The sequence below is a fragment of the Triticum aestivum genome, chromosome 6A (genome assembly GCF_018294505.1).
Source record: "Triticum aestivum cultivar Chinese Spring chromosome 6A, IWGSC CS RefSeq v2.1, whole genome shotgun sequence".
Lineage (NCBI taxonomy): Eukaryota > Viridiplantae > Streptophyta > Magnoliopsida > Poales > Poaceae > Triticum > Triticum aestivum.
In genome coordinates this window covers 135,669,433-135,682,249 of record NC_057809.1, presented here as the reverse complement: position 1 = coordinate 135,682,249, position 12,817 = coordinate 135,669,433, and the positions used below count along the sequence as shown (strand labels likewise).

General features: G+C 45.1%; 1 long non-coding RNA gene across 3 annotated transcripts; it reads right to left on the bottom strand.

Annotated features, from left to right (window-relative positions):
- Positions 1-292: 292 nt before the first annotated feature.
- LOC123132494 (uncharacterized) lies at positions 293-8,879 on the bottom strand. 3 transcript variants are annotated; one of them, XR_006464785.1, is made up of 8 exons: positions 8,701-8,879; positions 8,438-8,532; positions 8,291-8,366; positions 7,810-7,959; positions 3,162-3,209; positions 2,939-3,058; positions 2,723-2,844; positions 293-903 (listed from the first exon to the last, which is right to left on the bottom strand). It is a non-coding gene; the product is annotated as an uncharacterized lncRNA (long non-coding RNA). The 3 variants fall into 3 exon arrangements; XR_006464786.1 differs by having other exon boundaries at positions 8,632-8,868; XR_006464784.1 differs by having other exon boundaries at positions 8,438-8,870.
- Positions 8,880-12,817: the final 3,938 nt, after the last annotated feature.

Below are 12,817 nucleotides of genomic sequence, written 5' to 3'. Positions count from 1 at the left end.
GACCCACAGGGCAACCCGACTTACGCGCTTTTGCAATCATTCTAAGCCCTACGCGCGAGCAATGAGATCGAACACCCCGACTCGCGCACGAAATAAGCCAAGGACTCTGCAAACGATGCTGCTCCCGCCCATCAGCACGCCAGCTAGCCCCAGCGCGACCAACGGTAATACTAACCGATAGTAAACCACACATCAGGAGCACGTCGTGTTGCAGATGAGCAGATCACGGTTAAAACAACAAACGGTAATAACTGAAAACTGAAACTAAACGTCACATCATCATAGGGTCACAAAAAACCAAAAGACGATCCAGACATTTCATTCTTCCATCCCAGCTTTGTATGTGATTCACAAAACCGATAGTGAAAAGAACCAATAATAGCATTCGACAAGAAACTTAAAACTGAGAAAGCATGATAACAGTCTCAAGATGATAGAAGTCTTGCCAAAACTGGTATGAGATTTAGAGGCTTCGTTTTCACTTCTTCTGGTTTTGCTTGTCTTCAGAGAGCTCTTAGGCGTATGAGATTTAGAGTGGCTTCATTTTCACTTCTTCTTCTTAGGGCCTGTTCGGCCTTCCGCCAGCTCCGCGGATCTGCGGAGCGCGTATATCCCAGCTCCACCTTTTCAGCCTGCAGCTCCGCCGGCTCCGCGAGCTGACTCGGGAGTGGAGGGATTCCGAACGCTCCCTTAGCTTTTTGCTTGGACTTGCGAGAGCTCTTAGGCGCGGGCTCTGGGGCAAGAATAACCACTTCTTCGAGAAGGTATGGGTGGCCCTTAAAACCATGTATCTCTGAAGCAACCTTGTCAAACAAATCACGGATGGCATTCTGAACCTTCTTCAGTTGCGGGTAGTCCAGTGGGGATTTGCCATGATGACCGGCAAGGGAGTTGCAAGCAATCCTGATCAAGATAAAATGTTAGAACAGCATTGGCTCGCTCGCGCCAGCCAGGTACTTGCAAATGAACTAACAACATTACTAATCTATGCTGGATCACTGGATCAAACATAAAAATGCCAATTAGACAATTATTAATCTATGCTGCCATTTTTTTGAAGCCAATCTAACATGATATGCAGTAACTAAAAGTATAGTTAAGCAGTTCTGTTATGAAACTTGGCTAGTAACTACAAGTATAGTTAAGCATTTCTCTTATGAAACTTGTCTAGTAACTACAAGTATCTTATCTCTTCTCATAGTAGCAGGAGAAATTAGAGTGGCAGGCAACTTAAATTACAGAGGCATGTGAACAGTAAGTACAACAGATAGGAAACTGAAATTCCATCAAAAAAGCTTTGAATGCATATCATTTTTGGTTTATTTGTCTTCGATTACAAAGTAAAGTGAACCAAAAATAGCTATCCAACAACTAGAAAGGAAGCAGCACTACCCATCAAAACATAAACCAAAAAGGAAATAGTTCAAAAATGGATGCAGTATTTTCCAACAATGACAAAAACCAATAAAATGGAGCTAAAAATGGATGCAGTATTCCTGAACGAAAAATAAAAACCAAAATGAAAAGGTTCTAAAAGGATGCAATATTAACCAACAAAGACAAACCAAATGAAAAGGTTGTAAAGGATGCAGTATTAAACCAGGAGAATCGTGGGGTTTTCAACTTTGAGACAACTGTTGTTAAGATTACATGGGGAAATTGGAAACTGGATCATACAAAACAGCCTATCTAACAGGGATCATTAATTATAGTGCTAAGATTACTAGGACTTGTAGAAATTGAAGTGGATAATACAAAACATATCAATCTGACTCAATCCCACCCAAAGTTACACTGCAGCAACATTGCAAACATATACATGAAGTCACACTACAAACAAAACACTAATTAGTGATCACTAACACAGAACTACCCCCTCAACACACACACACACACACACGCACATGTATATCATACAGTTACTCCATGGAATAACACTAGTTACAAAGAACAATCATCAACAATTACCCTGCTAGAGAGAATGCGAACAATTACACTAAGAAAGCTTCAAGAAAGCAACAACCGCACACACAAGGTCGCTCTCCGCCGCCGGCACCTACAGCTCCGGCTCTACGCCGCTCAAACAAAAATCAACTGGGGAGAAACATTTAGAGAAGGGGAACCAGCAGAAAAAAATATAGCCGAGAACAACACTAAGAGGACAAAGCTGCTGTCTAATCCTCCACTCATCGCTCTCCGCCGCCGGCGACTACAGCTCCAGCTCTACACCGCTCAAACCAGAGCTTCCTCGCTCTCGCTTCCCTCGTTTCAGGATAATGCAGCGAGGACAAATTGAAATGAAATGAAATGGAACATCTAATTTCAGTGGACTAGTCATTAACGGGTGGCTCCACAAAACAACACACCTGCTCGGAGAGTTAAGGAGTGGCCCAATGCAAAACAACTGCCTGGTAAGATAAATACAGCGCCAAAGATAAATACAGTAGGCGAAAACTTGAATGAAGACCCCATAATATTACATTTGACTGTAAAATAGCAAGAAAAACCGTAGAAATAACCTCTATCCAGTGTATCTCAATCTAGTCACAAAAAGCCATGACATTCAAAGCAATATTAAATGCCAGTCACAGGTTGTATCTAATTCGTGCTGGTATATGTACAGTCTAAACAACAAACAAACTAGAGAATGGAATGTAAATCAAAATGGCCCGCCATAAGCTCCAATAGACAATCTTTGTTTTAATTACGCCCAAAATTTTACCATCTTCTCAGTATGGACCCCTCCCTGCACTTGCCCCAGTAAGTACCAACATCTCTCACGGTAACCTCATCCCTGCCAACAGTCAACTCCTCCGGAGGAGGGGGGAGGAACTCCTCCAGTTCCTGCAAACACAAACACAAATAACCATTACAAAATGAAAATAATCAAATTGCTATGGATAGCAGTAACAAAAATGCATAGGCATCTAGATTTGACCTGAACATTGACTCAACCTCTCCAGACGGTGGACAGCTTCCCCACATTCTCCACATCCAGTTCGTCCAGAGTAGGCTCTTTATCCAGATTCAGATTCCCAGCTCCAAGCCAGTAGAGAGGCTGCACAAATTCATATCAGAAGACAGGTGTAAGGAGAGAACAACAATCTAAAGATAAAAATCCTAAAATCGACCAAGGAACTGAACTCTGCAGCCAAAATCACCTTGTGGCCAGACCCCCCTCCCTTGTTCCAATCGCCCCAGAACGACATCTGAGAAGATGCAGGTATTAGATCCATCGACACGATGAGGGAGCAAACCAGTCCGTGGACACGGATACAGAAGATGGCCATCCAACGTTACATTTCAACTACTATCCGTACAACCAGATAAAATTCATGTAAACATGACCGGATTTTCAAAAAAACAATAAGAGATTCATGCAAACACGGCGGATTTCAAATAAACATGACGGAATTCATTACAGTTTGGACATACTTTTAACTAAAAGCGTTGCTCGTCCAGCTCTGCACGCACCATTAATCTATACCTAATACCTAATAATAATAAAGCATGGTGTGTTTCGTTAATTTTTTTATCCTTCACCATCCATCCAAAAGATTTTTTATCCGAGGTGGTATTAAATTTTTATGCATTTATCTGCTAAAAAAAGCTTTTCTAGAATTTCGTACATAGGCCACGCGCTGTGGCCCAGCGAAGCCAGCCCACTTATTTTTCTGCCAACACAGCTCGGAAATTTCTATTTCCCGCACAGAGCGGCAAATAATAGGACCTTCGCCCAGGACAACCAATAATGGGCTGGCCCATTTTTCTTTGTTTCTATGTTCTACTTCTATTTTTATTTCCTCCTCCTATATTTTTTTTCCCTTCCATGTTAATTTTTCTTACAGAATTTATTTCATAAATTCAAAACTCTCAAAAAAGTTTAGAATTAAAAAAACAAATTTTGGAAAATGTTCAGAATTCCAATATTTTGTTGATATTTAAAAAAATATTTGGAACTTGAAAAAGGTTTCCTGTTCTATTTTTTTATTGTTTTTCAAAATAGTTCAATATTTTGAAAAAGAAAATGGCATTTAAGAAATGCTCCAAATTCAAAATATATTCTTGGTTTAGTGAAATTTTCACAATTCAAAATAATGTTCGCCTATAAAAGATAAATATTTTCAAAAAATGTTATGAATTTTCAACACATGTTCCCATTATAAATAAAATGTTCACAAATTCAAATAATGTCCATGTTTTTTTTCAAATTGCTTTTTCAAAAAATGTTCATGAATTTGAAAAGATGTTCATGTTTCAAATTTTGCTCCTATTTTTCTGAAAATGTACATAATTTTCGAAATCATATTTAAGATTTAAAAAATGGTTCATATTCCTACAATATCAGAAACTTCATACCTTCAAATCTCCTGGGTTGAAAGGGAAATTAGATTGAATAATTCATGGGCCTTCTCTGGCGTACGATGACATAACAAAACTCTTAAATGTCCTCAATCAATGATTGAAAAGATAGCGGATTGATTACTTCACACCCAGCGAAACCGAGAAGCTAAATGTTCATTTTTCACGTGTACACAGGGTTTTGCTTGCACATATAATTCTCACTAACTTTAAATGCATATTATTTTTTCTTCCGTTGCAACAATCGGGCATATGTGCTAGTTTACCTAATCTAAATGATCGCCGACGCCCATTCCCGTGTCCAGGCATGAGCCCCGAGAACTGAAGCTTCGCCTTCTCCAGTTCCGCCTCCATAACCTCTGCCTTCGGAGCGTCGAGAAGTGAAGTCGTCCTCCTCCATGTCGTCGCCAAGCGGCTAATCGACCGACGATGTTTAGCCCACCAAGCTTGGCTTCAACGGGAGGGAAGGAGTGGTCGCCTTCTTCGGACCCGAGCAACGGGGACCTACCATGCACTACTCTTCCTCACTATTGGCGGTGCCCGTTGACGTATCGGCTTCGTGGTCGTGGTGGAGGGGCGCAGCCGGGGCGGAGCCGGCGATGTCCTCCTCCTCGCTTGTCTTGCCCCACACCTCGTTTGCTGCCTCGTCAAACTCTTGGTAGGCAGCCTCCAGTTCCGCCTAACGTTGGCGCTACCGCCAGCGGGCGAGGGGGATCTCACGGGCGGAGCGATAGGACTCATGCAGCGCCGCCTGCTCCGCCACATCCGCGTCCGACGCGATCTCCCTACGGGCATTGAGCTGCTCCTCCGCCTGCTGGTGCTCCTGGAGGAGATGAAGGTTGTGGGCGGTGTCATTAATGTGGGCGACAAATGGACAGACGGGCGGCCGTGGTGTCGTTTGAACGTGGAGCCGTCGCGCACACCGAGAAGCGGCGCAGGCGCTCCTCTCTCGGTCGGCGCCACTTCAATGCCGGCACCAGTGAGAGATCATGTCCACTCTAGCTGGGCATGAATGTGGCACTGACACTCTGGAGTAGCGCAGACTGTTTCGGGCAAGAAGCGCGCGTGGGCGAGGAAGGTGGTTCGGGTGGGCCAGGGCGGTCACACGCAGGCGTGGCAGCGGTCCGGACGCCTCGCAAAGCACTACTACTCCCCCCATGTTTGACTCTGGTTCGCGGGAGAAAGTGCATTTGGATGGCACAACACGTCCGGCTAGCGCGGTCCGAACGTATGCGAACGGTTTGAGGGTCGACGTTGGAGATGCCCTTGATGTGGGATGTCCGTCCTCTATCTCCCAAAATGAATAAAAAGGGCAGCCCGGTGCATGTAGCACCCACTTGCGCAGGGTCCGGGGAAGGGTCCGACCACTTTGGGTCTATAGTAAGAAGCTGTTTCCAGAACTTGAACCAGCGACCTCATGGTCACAAGGCAGCAGCTTTACCACTGCGTCTTCATCTCCCAAAACGAGTGCGGAACCAAAATTGCAGAAATACAAGTAGTCCCGATTGTTTTGATTTTTGAAATGGCCTCGATTTGGTACCGCTTGCGCAGCCCACACCGAAATAGTGCTTTACCCCTAGATGTCCAGTCAACTGTTGCGCCTCAACGCATTTCGGGGAGAACCAGCAGAGAGGTTAATCATGAATCCATTGATTCTTCTCATTAATTAAAATTTGTTTCTTACCACTTTGTATTTGGATATTCAGGTGAGAAGAGGTTATCTAGTCTTTATTTCAAAAGCGGGTATAGTGAATCATGTATTTGTGTATACAGTATATGAAAACTCGCTCAGATTAGCAGGGGGGTCTACTAAAGAAACATTATAGAATAGTACCCTTCAATCAGAGATGTGCGCAAGAGGCTTGGAGAAAACTTGTGTTTTCAGGATTATGTGAAGCTAGTGAAGAAACAAAAAATCAATAGGTACTTGAACCCGAGTACCCAAGAAAAAGCAGAATATTTGATGGAAGAATAGGTGCCTCCTCTAATAGGGATGTCATATATCTTAAAATTAATCCATCAAGTTGATGAGCAAATTCACATGCGTTCTACTGGGCCCTACTCACCTGTTACACAACAACCCGTTCGAGGAAGAGCCCAGCAAGGGTTGATATCGCATCGAAATGAGGAGGCAGAAAGAGAGGAGGCGACGCAACGCAACGCTTGCCGGCCCACACAGTCACACTTGCCAGCTCTTGCAAAACAGAACAAAGGGAACGCCCTGTACTCCATTTGCTCCTTGGATCTTTCCCTTCGCAAAAGTTTTGAAAACAAACCAACAGGACCCTCTCTGGCCCCGAGATTGTCTTCATGGCTCCTATGCAAGTACTACCAACTACCGTGCATAATTTAAACGGGCATTTGGGCTGTGGGCCCCTTCGTCACTTCAATTAATCGTCTCCGTGCATCGACCGTATCATCGCCATGCTTCCGCAAGAACCAGTCAGCATACCGAGCAAGCCAGTAGATTGACATGTCACTTAGAGAGTAAAGACGGCAACAGTGAGATGGCAGGGATAAAGATTGCGAGGGTCCGTGGGGTATTTTCCAAAAATCTCACTAGTACCCACGTACGAGCAGTAACGGTGATCAACATTCATACGGCGTGGTTGTGGTTGTGGCTGCTAGATCTTGAAGCACATAATAAGATTCCGTTTCCTAGGAGTGGAATGCTATGCTATCATCTCTCTCACCCTTTGGATCCCCTTGACCACTACTTAATGTCTTGCGGAATTAGATCGCAAATTTACACGACTTGCAAAAAAGGAAAGGAAAAGGTTCCAGCCATCTGGTGCAAGCATACATAAGAGCATGCCCGCGGCGTGAAGCCTAGTGATTGTTTGATACGGTTTGCATATTGATCTGATGTTGTTTTACTGCTGTTGTTTGACATACCACCACCACACTTGGGGTACTAGTAATAAGTTCGAGTTCTTAAAATATGCTCGTAAATCTAATACTGGAGCAGTTTTATATTGGTTGAAGTCTGCACGACCACGGTCATCACAATATACTGGATTTTCTTTAAGTCTACTCCAAGCTGGCGTTTGATCTAACCGCTTCTTAAATCTGTTAAGCTCGTACCCAGTTCAAAATGGACGCTCGCTAGTAAACAGTATCGCCGGAATCACTTATTTTGCCTAGTGCCAAGTAGTTTGCCAAGTGTATTTCATCGGTCACTCGGCACACACAACCTTTGTTGAGATGGTACTAAATTACTAATAGGGGAATTTGCACGGTCGTACCTATAGGACCGGGCTTTTTTGTGTGGCTGAACGCAAATTAAATCCTTCGCATGATTCACCACAAAAGCAATCAACATATTGTATATGGAATCATAAAGGGAATAGAACCATCCAATGCACGCCTTGGCAAGTAAAATGTTAAAGTACTTCAAGATAATAGAGGAAAGAGGGGGATAAATACTTCAAAGGGGACTCTAATTACCTGCAAGCAGTGAACTTATCTTCTGGAACTGTCATGAACAGAAACTTCGGTAGCAGCCCCAAAACGGCAGCAGTAGGTCAGGGTTTGTAGAGAACAGAGCTAGGGCAGGGTCAGAATGAGATCTCCCCGCGTAGAGCGAGGAAAACAAACCTGCAGTGGGGGGAAAGTACATATCAGAGGAATATCAGTGGAAATAAAAACTGAAATAATATAGAGAAGACGAAGGAAAACAACATGAGCGGGATAAGGTTATGACTGAAAATTGATGGTGAACACGACTATACTGACTCGTGCGGAGAGACAGTCTGGTGGTCATCGTGGCAGATTCAAAGCCAAGGAGGAAGAACGATGGGTAGAGAATGAGAAGACACAGCAGGGCTAGAGAAGTACTGTGGGTCCGAATCAGATCTGCCGGCGAAAAAAATCTAGCGTGGTTTCTATCCGCAAAATAGGAGATGAATTGGAAGAACCATTGGCTCACATCGAAAACCTAGGATGTTCATCGTGTTCAGGAAATCCTCGGTCCATGGTCCTGTGAACATGCAAGCAATACCAATCTGCACAAGAAAATAGATGTCATGAGCGAAAATTCACAAGCAACACAACAGACCACACTCCGGCTTCCTACCTCCGGCGGGGTGGATGACCGTTCATGACGGCCTGGGTTCATAGGATCCTTCGATCTTATGCCATGTGAAGATGCAAGCGCCACCAAGGGAAGATCTACACGGAGAAGAGAAATTGTGAGCGAAAAAATCACGGTTAGCTGCGACGGAAGGAGGAGCATCAATTGCGTATTAATGGCGGCCACCGGCCAACAACCAGGCCTACGACGACGACGGAAGGAGGAGCAAGGTTAGATCGATCCACAGGAGGGGACAGTGACAATACAGAGAAAAATAGAGGTGTGCCGACGACGACGGCCACATGCAGGATTCGTGTCTCCGGCGGACTAGCCATGTCCATGCACGGCAGCCACGCACGGGGATCCATCGCCGGAGGCGGAGCGAGAGCCATAGGCAGAGTAAGAGGGTTGGGGGGTGGGGGGCGGGGGGCGGAGCCGTGTTGTGCGAGTACCGCACACGACTCGATAACCTGGGACTCGCGTTGGGCGGCTGCGTGCGTGGACCCTGGCGGTCAGTCTGTGTGGCTAAGTTGTATGCCGCGTATCCCTCAAAAAAAAAAGTTGTATGCCGCGTAATTTTTGCAAATCAGTTGAGATCGAGCCGCGTCGTTCCGACAAAGAAGGAAACAAGGCCATACTGACACACAAGGAAAAGTATTACGTGGTGGCAGGATGTCTTATCGCAACACTGTAGTATTCACCCAGCGACGTGACAAGTACGTACTGTATTTAAGCCAATCGCAGGCCTCTGTTTTGCCAGAATGCTTCTCAGAATTTATTCCGATGATCCTTGCTGTTGTACATAACTCTTTTTTTTTTGCATGGTGCTGTTGTATAACTCGGCACGTTGCGGATGCGCAGAACAGCTAAACGTATGGTCGGGTTCGTACGCTACTGTAGAATACGATTAATCCTATACTAGTAGTAATTTAGTACAGCAGAGGAGCTTTTATACGCATTCAAGACGATGACGCGGGATCACAACCAGACGATCCATCGCAATAAATGGAAATAAATTATATCCAGCGGCTGGCCAGCCAACCCCGGACGCTTGATTTGATTTGGAAGAACATAAAACTGATGGCCAGGTGCCCAGGTCAAACTACGCGACGCGACGGGAGTTTTTTTTTTACCCACCTCAAACGCCGCAACAAAGTCGCGCGCATATCCCGGCCCACGATCTCGTGCAGGTTTTTTCTATACGTACTCCGTATATGGAACAAACCAAGTGGCGACTAAAGAACGCTCATATGGCAAGAAGAACCATGCCAAAAATAAAGAACTGTCATGCAGTTTCGAATCGTGCGGCACGCCGTAAGACTACCCTCAGTAGGAGAGTGGGAGTAACATAGGTGTTAACATCACACTTATTTAGGCAAAATAGATGATGTGGCATGTAAAAAGAAAGAGAGGAATGTGGTAACATAGCTAATTACTGTAACATCACACGTATCAAGAAAAGATGAGTCTACAACGTAACAAATGAAGTGATGCATGACACAACACATATGTTACTATCCATTGTGGAGGTAGTAGCATAGACTAGTAACATATGCATGTTACTAGTCTAAGTTACTATCCATTGTGACTAGTCTGAAAAAGCGACCGCCACGGCGCGGCTTTCGGTGGAATCATCCGGCCCGGGCTCGCGTGCATTCAATGCATGCGTGTCTCAAAAGACTCCGTTTTTGTTTACTCTAAACCCTAAATATTAACATATACTGTAACAAATCAATATCATTATATTCATTATTGAATACATTTTTAGACCATATAGATTTGCTAATGTAAATATTCATATATTTTTCTATAAACGTAGTCAAATTTTATGAAGTTTGACTTTAGTCAAATCTAATATACAGAGTAAATAAAAATAAAGAGAGGACAATTTGCTGATGAAAGGAATCGCCGTCTCAGTAATCCCGTGCCCATGCTCCTTGTGCGTATGCTGGCGAGAATATGCCGGTGGAGGATTCACATAGCTGGCTAGCTAGACCTGAATGCGAGCAAAATGTCTTCTGGCTGGCTCCTGCTACTCGTCAGTGAAATGGAGTGGAGTGCGCGTGGTCTTTGTAGAGTAGCTAAATGACCCATCCGTGGTGGGGAACGTACTCTAGTCTCGTACTCGTGAACAGCTAGCGTGATCTCTGTAGCTAAAATGATCCATCCGTGGGCCGGGGGAGAAGACAGCATGGACCCGCCGCGCGAATATAAACACGGGTCCGCTGCAGCACTCACCGCCACACCAGTGGGGCGGAGGAGGAGCATCCTATGCTGGCTTGCTAGTTCATCGAAACGTGCCTTAAGAAAAACATCTCGACTAGAAAAACAGCACTGCGAGAGCTAGCTTGCACCATGACGGTGGATACTTCCTCTTTAGCTTGTACGGTGGATACTACGAGGATGAACAATAAGAGTCTCAGTCACAGATTATCAGTGCGAGACAACAAGAGCGATCTCTGAGCAAAATCCATCTCCTTTGGAGATAGCGTTAATTAGCAGCATTGTCTTGGGCCCCGCAAAAAAAAGCAGCATTGTCTTGGGATGGCCCGTCGGAGAGGTCCTGAGGAGACTTTTAGAACATCGAGGCATGCATGAGCAAGTTGTGGCATGCATGCGCGATTCATCAATGGCCGGGCAAGAGAAAAAGTGAAAGAACACCTGGATCCTTGCTTTCCACGCGCGATTTTCTTTAACATAGGTATTCCTTCCGTCTAGTGAATAAGTCATCTTAGATTGTGTATTATGACCAAGAAAGAGGGAAAAACTAGAGAACTTAATGTTTATTTGCTAATTAATAGCATTGCATGTAATGAATTAACCACTGCATGTCGTGTTTGGTAGTTTCAAGTCATTAAAAGCATGCACACCCACATCTCTTATTGGTTGATATGTCAAGAAACAAGAAACAAGGTAGAAGTTAATGCATCGCGCCTAAGTGTTTTAGGATTATTTGGTTTTCGTAAGATGACTTACACACCTAGACGGAGGGAGTAATAAAGTTCTGCTCAAATGTGTGTGTGTTACTAGTAGCCTTACACGTGCACGCACGTCTCTACAAGAAAAATGTTTGTTGAATGGCACTTTTTAGTTTTTAAATATACAATCCTTTACAAGAAATATGAAGAGGCCTTCATGTTGAAAAAGAGAACAATCCTTTACAATAAATATGAAGGCCTCTAACCTACCAGCATCAGAATATCATCCAAACCAACATCTCAACTTCTCAATGATGGAAATAGAAGAGAAACATGGACAAATGCAAGCATAAAGAAACTAGACTACATAATAAAGACCTCCAAATCAGTAGATTTATTGTACTAACTCCAAATTAGCAACATTGTATGACTAGAAAAGTAAAAGGGACAACAGCAATAACTCAGAAATTAGTTCCCTATCTTTCCCTAATAATAAAGTACGGATTGACTCTGTGGGTTCATCGTTACAATACGCTTTCTTCTCATGTCATAATACGTTTTCAGTTTGAATTTAAAATATATTCGAGGTGGTGCTAAATTTTCGCTCTATCTGTTTCGCTGCGTCTGATTTTCGTTTTCCCGTACGTGGCTGATTCGCTAAACCGGGCCTCGGCTGGGCCTGCATCCATGCTCAATTGTGTCCGTTGTAGGCTGCATATACAATCGGATATATAGTAAGAGCATCTCCAACAGCCGCGCCAAAAGATGCGCGCGGTAAAGTAATTGGCATTTTAGCGCGCGCGGGACGTTTTCGCGTGCTCCAGCGGAGGCGGGAAACGATTGCGCGCGGGGGAAAAGGCGCAGCTCGCGCGCTAGATTTGACGCACCGCGTCCGGCACGCCTATAAAATTGCAGTGCCCTCTGCCGCTCTCTCGTCGCTCCCTCTACCACTTTCTCTCCTCGCCGCCGACACGCCACCACCGCACCACCATGTCGCCTGGCCGCCTGGCCGCCAGGGAGCTTCGGGCTACCGCTGTGTCCACGTGCGTCCGTCTGGCACCAACTCCGCCGAGATTCGGTCGGGCGGCGGCGTGCGCCTCGGCCTCGAAACCTTCGACACCGCCCAGGATGGCGCCCGCGTGTACGACGCTGCGGCGTGGCACATGAACTTCACGGACGTGGCGACACGGGAGCGGGCACAGGACTTGGCGCCTCCCCCGCGGCTTATCACCGACGAGGACAAGGGAACGCGGAAGGCGGTCGCTAAATTCAACATCAAGCTAGGAGTTGTGTCGTCCTGGGACTCCAACGATGAGCGGTTCCTTGACACCTACGCTCAGACGTTGGAGGAGGACATCACCGAGGCAGAGTCCGAGTCGGAGAATGACAAGTAGTAGTAGTTTTTCATTTTATCTATCTATCGTAGGAGAAGACTATAAACTATCGACACACTATTTTGTATCAT